This window comes from Ovis canadensis, chromosome 4 (assembly GCF_042477335.2).
Source record: "Ovis canadensis isolate MfBH-ARS-UI-01 breed Bighorn chromosome 4, ARS-UI_OviCan_v2, whole genome shotgun sequence".
Classification (NCBI taxonomy): domain Eukaryota; kingdom Metazoa; phylum Chordata; class Mammalia; order Artiodactyla; family Bovidae; genus Ovis; species Ovis canadensis.
Window position 1 is genome coordinate 44,127,337 of NC_091248.1, and position 10,433 is coordinate 44,137,769.

Genomic DNA, 10,433 nt, shown 5'->3' on the forward strand with positions numbered 1-10,433 from the left:
TTCCTCCTCCTCTCCCGCCCCCCGAGGGTTCTCACACCCCGCGGGCGGGAAGGTGCCGCCCTCGGGGCGGACAAAGGGGCAGGCCGGGCGGAAGGGGGCTGCGGCCGGCACGCGCGGTCGCGGGAGGGGCTCCGAGTCCCGGGCTGTCGACCCGACTCCCACTGGGCGGCCGGCGCGGCCTGGGGGCGGAGGGGGGCGGGCGGCGAGGCCGGGGGGCGGGGTGCCTGCCCCAGTCCCCCCGCCCCACCCCCGGGACCGCGGGGGGCGTGTGTGCGGAAGGGGGTCGCGGACAGGTCACGGGGCCTGGGACTCACCCCACCCCACCGGGGCAGGAATTGAACCTCCTGTTCTGCTCGTCTCCCCCTCCAGGTTTTGACTGGACTGGACTTTAAAGCTCCTTTAGAAAATTTATAATCTCGTTTTTCTGTCAGTGATAATACATTAGAACCACCCAAAGGGCTAGTTAAACGCAGATTGCTCGGCCCCAACGCCAGAGTTCCTGCTTAAGTAGGCCTGGGGGGTGGGGACCGATAATTTGCATTTCCAAATAGTTCCCACGTGATGCTGAACTGCTGATTCGGGTACCACACTTGAGAATCACTGCTGCACCATTCTTTCCTCACCACTCCCTTCCTCTAGAATTGTGGAGAGGCTCTCCCACAGGAATTCCCGAATGCACTGTTTGTGCTGTCATTGCCAAGGTAGTTTTCCCTCTTTTGAAGGTAAGCTGTACAGAGAGTATGAACTGGATGTTCTTGCCAGTGGCTCTAAATTTGAGACTGACCAAATGCTGGAGTGTAATACTAGTGTGGAAGGATTTCCTCGTAGCTCAGTTGGTAAAGAATCTGCCTGCAGTGCAGGAGACCCTGGTTCGATTCCTGGGTTGGGACGAACCCCTGGAGCAGGAAATGGCAATCCACTCCAGTACTCCTGAGAATCCCAGGGATAGAGGAGCTTGGCAGGCTACAATCCATGGGGTCGCAGTAGTCGGACGACTTAGCGACTAAACCACCACCAATCCTAGTGTGAGTGGTGCTTGAGAAAGAGGCTGCAGAGATGAACCAGAGCAAGCCATAGTTCAGCTGGTCATTTCCCCACATTCAAAACCAGAGCCAGGGAGATGAGTCCTGTCGCTCCAGCACAAATTCAGAAGGGAATCAAGTAGTTACATCTTACTGAAGGACCTAAAAATGTTAAAACAGGGCACATGAACTAGATAAGCAGATAAGAGATAAGTATGAAGCTTTATTTAAAAGCCACATTACTGTTGAAATTTTCTCTGATGCTTTAAAAAAGCATAGCTATGTATTTAAAGCTATGTATTATTTATAAATTAATAATTCGTCTTATTTTAAATGCATCCCCTGCCATCTCAAATCTGATTTCTCAAAAAAAATTTTTTTTGAAAATCTAGTGTGAGATATATTTTGATATTTCAATTCAGTTAAAGTTAGTTGAGGAAACTCCCCCTAAAAGAGACATGCTAAAGTTTTCTTATCCCCAGTGGACGTTGTTAGTCATCTGATCTGAGCCTTGTAGTTTTCATTGTCAATACTTGGGTTCTCTCAAAGGAAAGAAAGTTGGGAACTTGCATTCACTGTTTTTCAAGAGGAGATTAAACACAAAATCGATTTAATGGAGCATCTGTAATCTTAAATACAAGAAGTCAAGAGCTAAGGTTGTAATAGAAAGGTTAGCTTTTCTCCATTGTTCACACTCTCTAACTCATATTTTTGGAACTTAATTATCAAAGAAAGCTGCTACATCGATGCAATACAGTATAGGCAAATTACAAGAACCTTTTACTTCTTCCAACTGGGTTTAAATTGCAAATCTTAACAGTGAACTGTGTGCTTTTGGCACTGAATATTCAATACAGTGAAATGTGTTTTAAGTGAACCACCCAAGGACCCAGGAACATTTGCTTAATAATGATACTTTGCAATTCTATAGGGCCTTTCAGGCAAGGATCTCAAGTGGAATGCTCTTTAACTACACCCTGCATGGGAAACCTTGAGAATATTTTAAAGTGCTCACTTAAGGCTTATTGGAAAGAATCCTTAGTATAGATTTCACAGTGTGGTTTTAAGAAATGAGGTACTGCAGAATTTTCAATCTCAAGGGTATCATATTCATGGGGGTTTGATGGTTACTGAATATTTGTTAGTTATTTTCTGTGAAACTTAAAATGCATAGATTTCCCCCAACTTTTTATTTTGAAAAAAGTTCAAACTTACAGAAAAGTTTGAAATAATAGCACAATGAACCATTTCAGTGAACACCCATATTCCTTTCTTCTAGGTTAACAGTGCTAACATTTTGTGACAATTTCTTAGGTTCTTTCTCTCTCCCTGTAGATAGGTAGATGTTGACATACTGTATCTATATAGGTAGACATCGATATAGAATAAAATTATTTGTTTTCTTGTTTATTCATGTACCTTCATATAGTTCTGTAGTTCCTGTTTAACTTATGAGCATCATTGCACTTCACTCTTAAATGCTCCTCCTGATTCTTCTACCTAACTATAATGCCTATAAATAATGTATTTTTGTTGTTGATTTTTAAAAAGAATTCCAGTGACCTTATTTTTGAGTTCAGAATTTTGTCAGTGTTGTCTATGAATTCTGAAAAGAGATTTAAGCCAATGCTTATGTAAATGATCTAAAATACCTAGGTATCTTGGGAACTTAAGAATCCAATTAAATAATTATTATAGAAACAATATATACTAAGTGTTTTGAAATCTAATTTCAAAAGTAATTCAAGAAACAGAAAATCTTTTTAACAAGCTTATGAAACAAGAGGAACATTTATATTCCAATCCAAGCCCATCCCCATCCCTCCACCCCCCACTAAATTTAATCTGCTTTTACCTTAATTAATGTTTGATCTAAATTATCAGGATAATTGTCTTAATTATCCACTTCATTTTGCTAGCTAGTGTAGACTTGACCAAAGTGAAAATAGCATTGGCAGTTATGTACTTTGAGAAGTGTATGCAGACAATTTACATAATTTAGCCAAAATGGCCAATTAATTGGTGTAATTATGAATGTCTAGACTTGGCCTTTATTGGGTAGGCAGAAGTAAAACCACTCCTCTTTCCAATGGTTGTTCGCCTCTAGCTTGAAAGATCCATATTTTTCTTGTATTGAATATTTTTACATTCCTAATTTAAAATATTCTCATATTTTTATTATTTAGGCATGTTAATTAAGAGTAATTATCCAAAGACTATCAAGTGCATCTTCTTGCCTCTTACAAATCCTTGAATTATGACATAACTTAATGTGTGATTTATCCCACTTTTGGAAATGTATGTAATTACATATTTATCTCCATAGTGTTACTGCCTTATACTTAATATTCAGTCATTAGCATTATTCTCTCTTCTATGGAAAGTCAACTTCTAACTGCATGAAATTCCCAGAGCTTAAAGTCATTTTACAAATAAATGTTAATGAATTTTTGCAGTTTTTCAAGTGTGAAATTCATATAACTTTATGTAAAAATTAGTGGGAACTTTAAATTTTTTGCATACAGTTACCTCCTTAGATTAGAATCACTGCTACTTTGACTATTTAAATATAACATCTTCTTTTATTCTTATGTAGCTCACATTTTAAAACATGTTTCAATAAAGTTTTAATCCTCTAAAGCTGTTTGTCAAGGCAAAGCAAAAGTACTGATGGTTGTGCTAATCCTACTAAGCAGAGAACTACAGTATGATTAGTTTTAATCAGAACTTAAGCATCAGAAATGTACAACCTAAATTAGAAAACATGTTTTTTGACAACTAGTAATGGTTATTGTCCTCATCCATGGGAAATTTCTTAATACTAGTCAATGAAGGCAATTGAGAATAAAAGTACTTTTATAATTAATATACTTGTACATACACTTGAAACTGTACCTATAATGAATACTGACTTATAAATTGGGAAAATTTATTTCTATTTCTAGTTTCACTGATTCTATGTTGGTTAGAAGACATATCACTTAACCTGCTGAGTCTTAGTTTTTTCGTTTCTAAAACATGGGTATTACTTGCCCTGCCAGCTCCACAAGTTGGACAACATGGCTCTGAGGCTCCAATGAGACAAAGTATATGAATCTTCATATTTATGGAGCACCTACTGTAGGAAGAAAGGAAAAGATAAGCAATAGATGCCTGATTTCAGATTATTTAGAGTACCTGAGTAGAAGAGCAAAAGTGCAAGAAGTCATTGGCACATATGGTAGGTAGAGAATTGAATATGTGTTTAATGAATTGTACAAATCATTAGTTAGGGTCAATAGGGAGTTGCAAGAAGACAAAACCTAGGGGTCTTGAGTGGATTATAAGACGATAACATGTAACAGATGTGGAATATTCTGAAGATTAAAATTTTTATTTTTCAGATTTTTTATATGTACTAAGATAGATCTAGAGCTGCACTTATTATTTGATACATGTGATAAAGCTGTAGATGGAACTGTAGCATATAATATATACCTGGCAATATAGATATATATATAGCAATATATGTGATATATTTTATATACATATATATAATTAAAAGGTAATCATAAGTTAGGGAAAAACCAATTGTTGGTGTTTGCTTGTATTCTTAGGTAAAAATGGTATTCTGAGGCTTAATCAGTAAATATTGCCTTATACCAGTATCTTGTATATGTAAAAAAGGCAGCTGGCTTAAAAAAAAATTTATTGAAGTAAATGGGGCTCCAAGACTGTCATTCTCTTTTGTTTGTCCGGGATGAGGTCCTGCCCACTTCGGGGCACTGGCTCTACATCTGTCATTCCATTTGCCAGTGAATCTCAAAGTCAGGACACTACAGCTGTCCTGTTCTTTTCAGCCTTTTCTGTGATGGAAGAGATGAGATGACTGGCTGGCTGGTCAAGGCTTCATCACATATTCAGCAATTCTGTACAAGTACTATCCTGTAATTGTATTGTTCTCGCCTTTATTTGTGGAGCAGAACTTTTCACTCTGAAAGGTCATTGGAATGTTTATTTTACTATGTGTCCCTATTTAATTATTTTGCTTTGAGTTGTGTTTGTTAATAAAACAATGGTGTCAAACTGTTAGCCGTAATTTATGTTCCACCACGCACACGCATGCATTTGCATAGCCAGGAATAGTGAATGGAAGGGGAAAGAACACTGCAGTTGGAAGGTTCCCGTTAGGTTTCCTTCCAAATAAGGACTAATCTGTTGACTTCCTAAATAAGACATGTGGACATAAGCAACGTCTTTTGTGTTTGAAAGTACCAAAGTCTACTAATTCAATATAAATGTCTTGGATTTGTCAGAGGAACCCGAATATAAATAATCAGATGAATTTTCTATTGGTTGGTGACTGGGCTGGTTCTGGCTAAACTAGCTTTGAGTTGGATGGAATTGGTGGAGACAAATTCGAAGTTCATTTGCACTTTCTTTTCCTTGGCTGGGATGTGTATGTGTTTGAATTAGTCTTTAATCAAACCAAAAATTTTGATGGAGGAAGCACTGTAATGAGGCATCTCTAAATGTGCTATGTGATAGTCCTTGCACAATTGCCATGAACTTGAATGCATGATCTTGAAGCATAGCAAGATCACATCTTTTGCCTTCTCCCTTGAGTCTCAGTTGTTTTTAACCTTGGCTATACAATCATACTCTCTTGAGAAGGTTTCGGAAATGTTGATGTCTGGGCCGGATACTCAGAGGTTGATTTAATCGGTCTGGAATGTGGCCTGGGGCTTGGGATTTTGAAAGCTCCTCCAAAGAGTTTTGCCACTTGATTCTAACTTAGAGCTGAGGTAGAAAACCACGGACTCAAGGGTAGACTGTTCACTGAGTGTGCTTAAGCACTTGCTTTTGAGTTTGGCATCTCCTCTCCAGGTCTTTCCTGCAGGTCTTCAGTTATAGCTGACAATCCCAAATATCTAGGGGAGAGAAGTAGGTAGGGTAAGTTACATAAATTCAGAATGAGGCCAAAGTAAACAGGATTCAGAGCCCTGTGGTTTAAACACTTTCTTATTTAATTACCTTAATATCCTGCACTAAATAACTCCATTTGTGTTAAAACTACTGTTAGATTTTAAACATTTTTAAAAAATGAAGTGTGATTGGCTTACAATAATATGTTGATTCCAGGTGTACAACATACTGAAATTCTCTGTTTCTATACATTACAAAATTATCACCATGATAAGTCTAATTACCATCTATCACCAAAAAAAGTTTTTACAATATTATTAACTATATTCCCCATGCTGTACATTTCATCCCCATAACTCACTTATTTTTCAGCTGGAAGTTTGTACTTCTTAATCTCTGTCACCAATTTCAGTAGAATTCACCTGTGAACCTGTCTGGTTTTACACTTTTGTTTGTTGGGAGATTTTAAAATATCTGATTCAGCTTAATTACTAGTAATCAGTAAGTTCGTATTTCCTTTTTCTACCTGACTCAGTCTTGGGAAGTTGTACATTGTAGGTATCTGTTTAGTTCTTCTAGGTTATCCATTTTATTGGCATATAATTGTTCAAAAGTAATCTCATGACTTTTGTGTTTCTGTGGTGTTTGTTGTAACTTCTTTTTCATTTCTGATTTTATTCTGATTTTGTTTTATTTATCTGCGCCCAACAAAGAGTCAGACACACTTAACAACTCGAGAACAACAATTCACTAAAAAAAAAAAGAACAACAACAGCATATGGGTATAACTGCAATTTAAGATAATCAGTACCAGTAGTTAAGTGACCAGATTAAGTATATAATTTGATTTTTATTGTTGTTCTTCAGTTACTAAGTTGTGTCCAACTCTTTGCAACCCCATGAACAATAGCATGCCAGACTTCCCTGTCCTTCACTATCTCACTGAGTTTGTTCAACTCATGTCCATTGAGTCAGTGGTGCCAGCCTACCTTCTCATTCTCTATCCCCCTCTTCTCTTACCGTCAGTCTTTCCCAGCATCTGGGTCTTTTCCAATGAGATGGCTCTTTGCATTAGGTGACCAAAGTTATTGGAGCTTTAGCTTTAGCATCAGTCCTTCCAGTGAAAATTCAGGATTGCTTTACTTTAGTTGTGGACTGGTTTGCTCTCTTTGCTGTCCAAGGGACTCTCAAAAGTCTTCTCCACCACCACAGTTCGAAAGTATCAGTTCTTCACTGTTCAGACTTCTTTATGGTCCAACTCTCACATCTGTACATGACTACCAGAAAAATCGTAACTTTGACTTTATGGACCTTTGTTAGCAAAGTGATGTCTCTGCTTTTTAGTACACTGTCTAAGTTTGTCATAGTTTACCTTCCAAGGAGTAAGGGTCTTTCATTTCATGGCTGCAGTCACCATCTTCAGTGATTTTGGAGCACAAGAAAATAAAATCTGTCAATGTTTCCATTTTCCCCCTATCTATTTGTCATGAAGTGATTGGATTAGCTGCCATGATCTTAGTTTTTTGAATGCTGAATTTTAAGCCAGCCTTTTCACTCTCCTTTTTTACCCTCATCGAGAATAAAGACAACAAATCTACTTCCATTATAAAAAGCTATCTCAGTGTAAATAGTTTTTGAAGAAAATGAGATTTAGGGACATATAGTTAATATAGTTAATATAGCAGATTGAACATGTATACTTTTTTCACTTCTCTTCAGAAACCTATCAAAATCATAATGGAATAATATAAGAGAGCAAAGTAGAACCAGAAAGTAAACTATGAAATGAATAGTCATGGAGTCCATGAAACAATCCAGTCAAAGAAAAGAAGTGAAGTAAAGAATGACAAATGGGTTTAGAGGGAGCCACCAACCCATATTGAAATAGGAGGCTATGGGAGGGAGGATTTTAGGAAAAAAATGTAAAAGTAATGAAGTGTTTGATGTACATAAACTTTTAGAAAAATTAATGAACACTTGGCAAGTCTGTAGTAGCATTTGGGTAAAAACAGAGTAAGTACATAGAAAACTTGGGCTTCCCTGCTGGCAGAGTGGTAAAGAATCTGCCTACCAAGCAGGAGATGTGGGTTCAATCCCTGGGTCAGGAATATCCTCTGGAGAAGGAAATGGCAACCCACTCCAGTATTCTTGCCTGGTAAATCCCATGGACAGAGAAGTCTGGGTCTTCAAATCCCATGGACAGAGAAGTCTGGGTCTTCAGTCCACTGGGTCACAAAAGAGTCAGACATGCCTCATCGACTAAATAACAACGTAGAAAACTAAACCAATGTGAAATCATTAAAATTAATAACTACAGGAAAAACAAAAAGTATAATGAGAGAAAAAACACAGTAAAACATATCACTTGGTTCACCCAATAGTAAACAGTTTTTATGTAGTTGTAATATAGTAAATATCAATTATTAATCTAAATAAAATTTTTGATGTAATTATATTTGGTGGATGGGGGAGATAAATGTGTATTCCTTTTTTTGGAAGGTAGGTGAGGTGGTGTAAGAGAGCTCAATTGTCATCCATGTCATCCGTGATAGAAAATCAGTAGTTTATATGAAAAAAATTTTATATATTTACAATTGGAAAATATGTACTTAATTACTAACAGCAGTTGCTTTGGGCTATAGGATTTTGTTGGGTGGGGGATGGTGGACATAGTGGGAATGGGATAGTGGAGACTTTTTAATATTAGTCAATTTGATTTTTAATAGTAATTGATTTAGTAATAGTTTTGATTTAATAGTGCCATACACATGTATTACATAGGGAAAAATTAAAATTAATTTAAAGAAATACTTTTAAAAAGACAAAACATGGTTTGAAGAAGCACCCTCAAACTAATCTTTCACTCCTAAAATAGTTAACGTGTACGTGTGTGTTTTTTTTTTTAAGGCTTCCCAAATCAAAATATTCTTTTCAGGTTATTATTTTTGGGAATGCTTAAGTCCTCAGAAACTCAGTTCAGTGGGCTCAGAGTTCTAATGAAACAATTAAAGCAAAATCAAATTATAACAATGAAGGAAATAATTTACTTTTGATTTTTATTTCACCTCTGATTTCTTAGTGGTGAAGTGCAATGGAATCAACATTCCTGAGTTTGAACAAGTTCTATTACTTCCTGACTAGGTGATCTCAGGCTAATAGTTTAACTTCTCTAAGCATCAGTTTCTTCTCTAAAAATCGAATGATAAGATTTTCTATCTCGTAGGGCAGTTGTGAGGATTAAATGAAATGAATTACTTAGCAAAGTGTTTGAACTATCATAGGCATTGCTTAATGCTAACTGCTATTACTCATCCTTCTTTCTTCCTAGAAAACAGAATATTCTCTAACAGCTCTATATGCATTGTCTTCTACCACTGAGCAACTAGATGCTTTTTAACTTGTCCTATTAGTTATCACTTTATCTCTAGCCACATCTATTTTTATAAGCACATGAATTATGGGCCATTATATCACAGCTGAACTAATTTCTTAATGAGTGTCTTAATTATAAGTTATACAAGAACAAGTAACTAGTTTCTGATGTTCTAAGGGAGTAAATTTTTTCTTTTTTTCCTGAGGGAGTAAATTTAAGATTAATTACAATTGTTTAGAACTTTCATTTGTCAAGCTTAAATTGCTATGTAAATAAAATCTGATTAAACCTTTGAGTAATTTATGATCCCCATTTGGCAGATGAGAAAACTGAGGTTTAAAAGTTATAGGTTTATAGGTTATATAGTTTGTCTTTAAAAGACCTGTTATAATATGTTATGTGCCTTAATTCATTTTAATTTCCTCATTTTAGCATTATCATAAGTGTTACTGAATAGGTAATAATACAATGTTTCAAAACTTAAATATGCAGTCAGTGATAACTTAGTGCCGCAAATTAGGTAATATTTCTGAATACGAAAGAGCTATAGGACTGTCCTTGATTGCTGCAGGGTCAGTAAGGTTTTTCCCCATGAACTACTTTGGTTTATTTGTGTGTTTATGCATGCAGTAACCACAGAGGGCTCTCTGTATGATAGGCACAGTGGTTAAGGTTGGGCATCCATAGTGGAAAAGGTATGGTTCTTACCTACCCCCAAGCAGTTCCAGCAGGGAGATCTATCTGTTTGCATTTGTAACACATTGCTGTCAAGGACATGATGCAAATGTGAACAAAGTTCCCAGAAAAATAGCACCTAGGTATATGGCTATGGTTTTTCCAGTGGTCATGTATGGATGTGAGAGTTGGACTGTGCAGAAAGCTGAGCGCCGAGGAATTGATGCTTTTAGACTGTGGTGTTGCAGAAGACTCTTGAGAGTCCCTTGGACTGCAAGGAGATCCAACCAGTCCATCCTAAAGGAGATCAGTCCTGGAGGTTCATTGGAAGGACTGATGCTAAAGCTGAAATTCCAATACTTTGGCCACCTCATGCAAAGAGTTGACTCATTGGAAAGGACCCTGATGCTGGGAGGGATTGGGGGCAGGAGGAGAAGGCGATTACAGAGGATGAGATG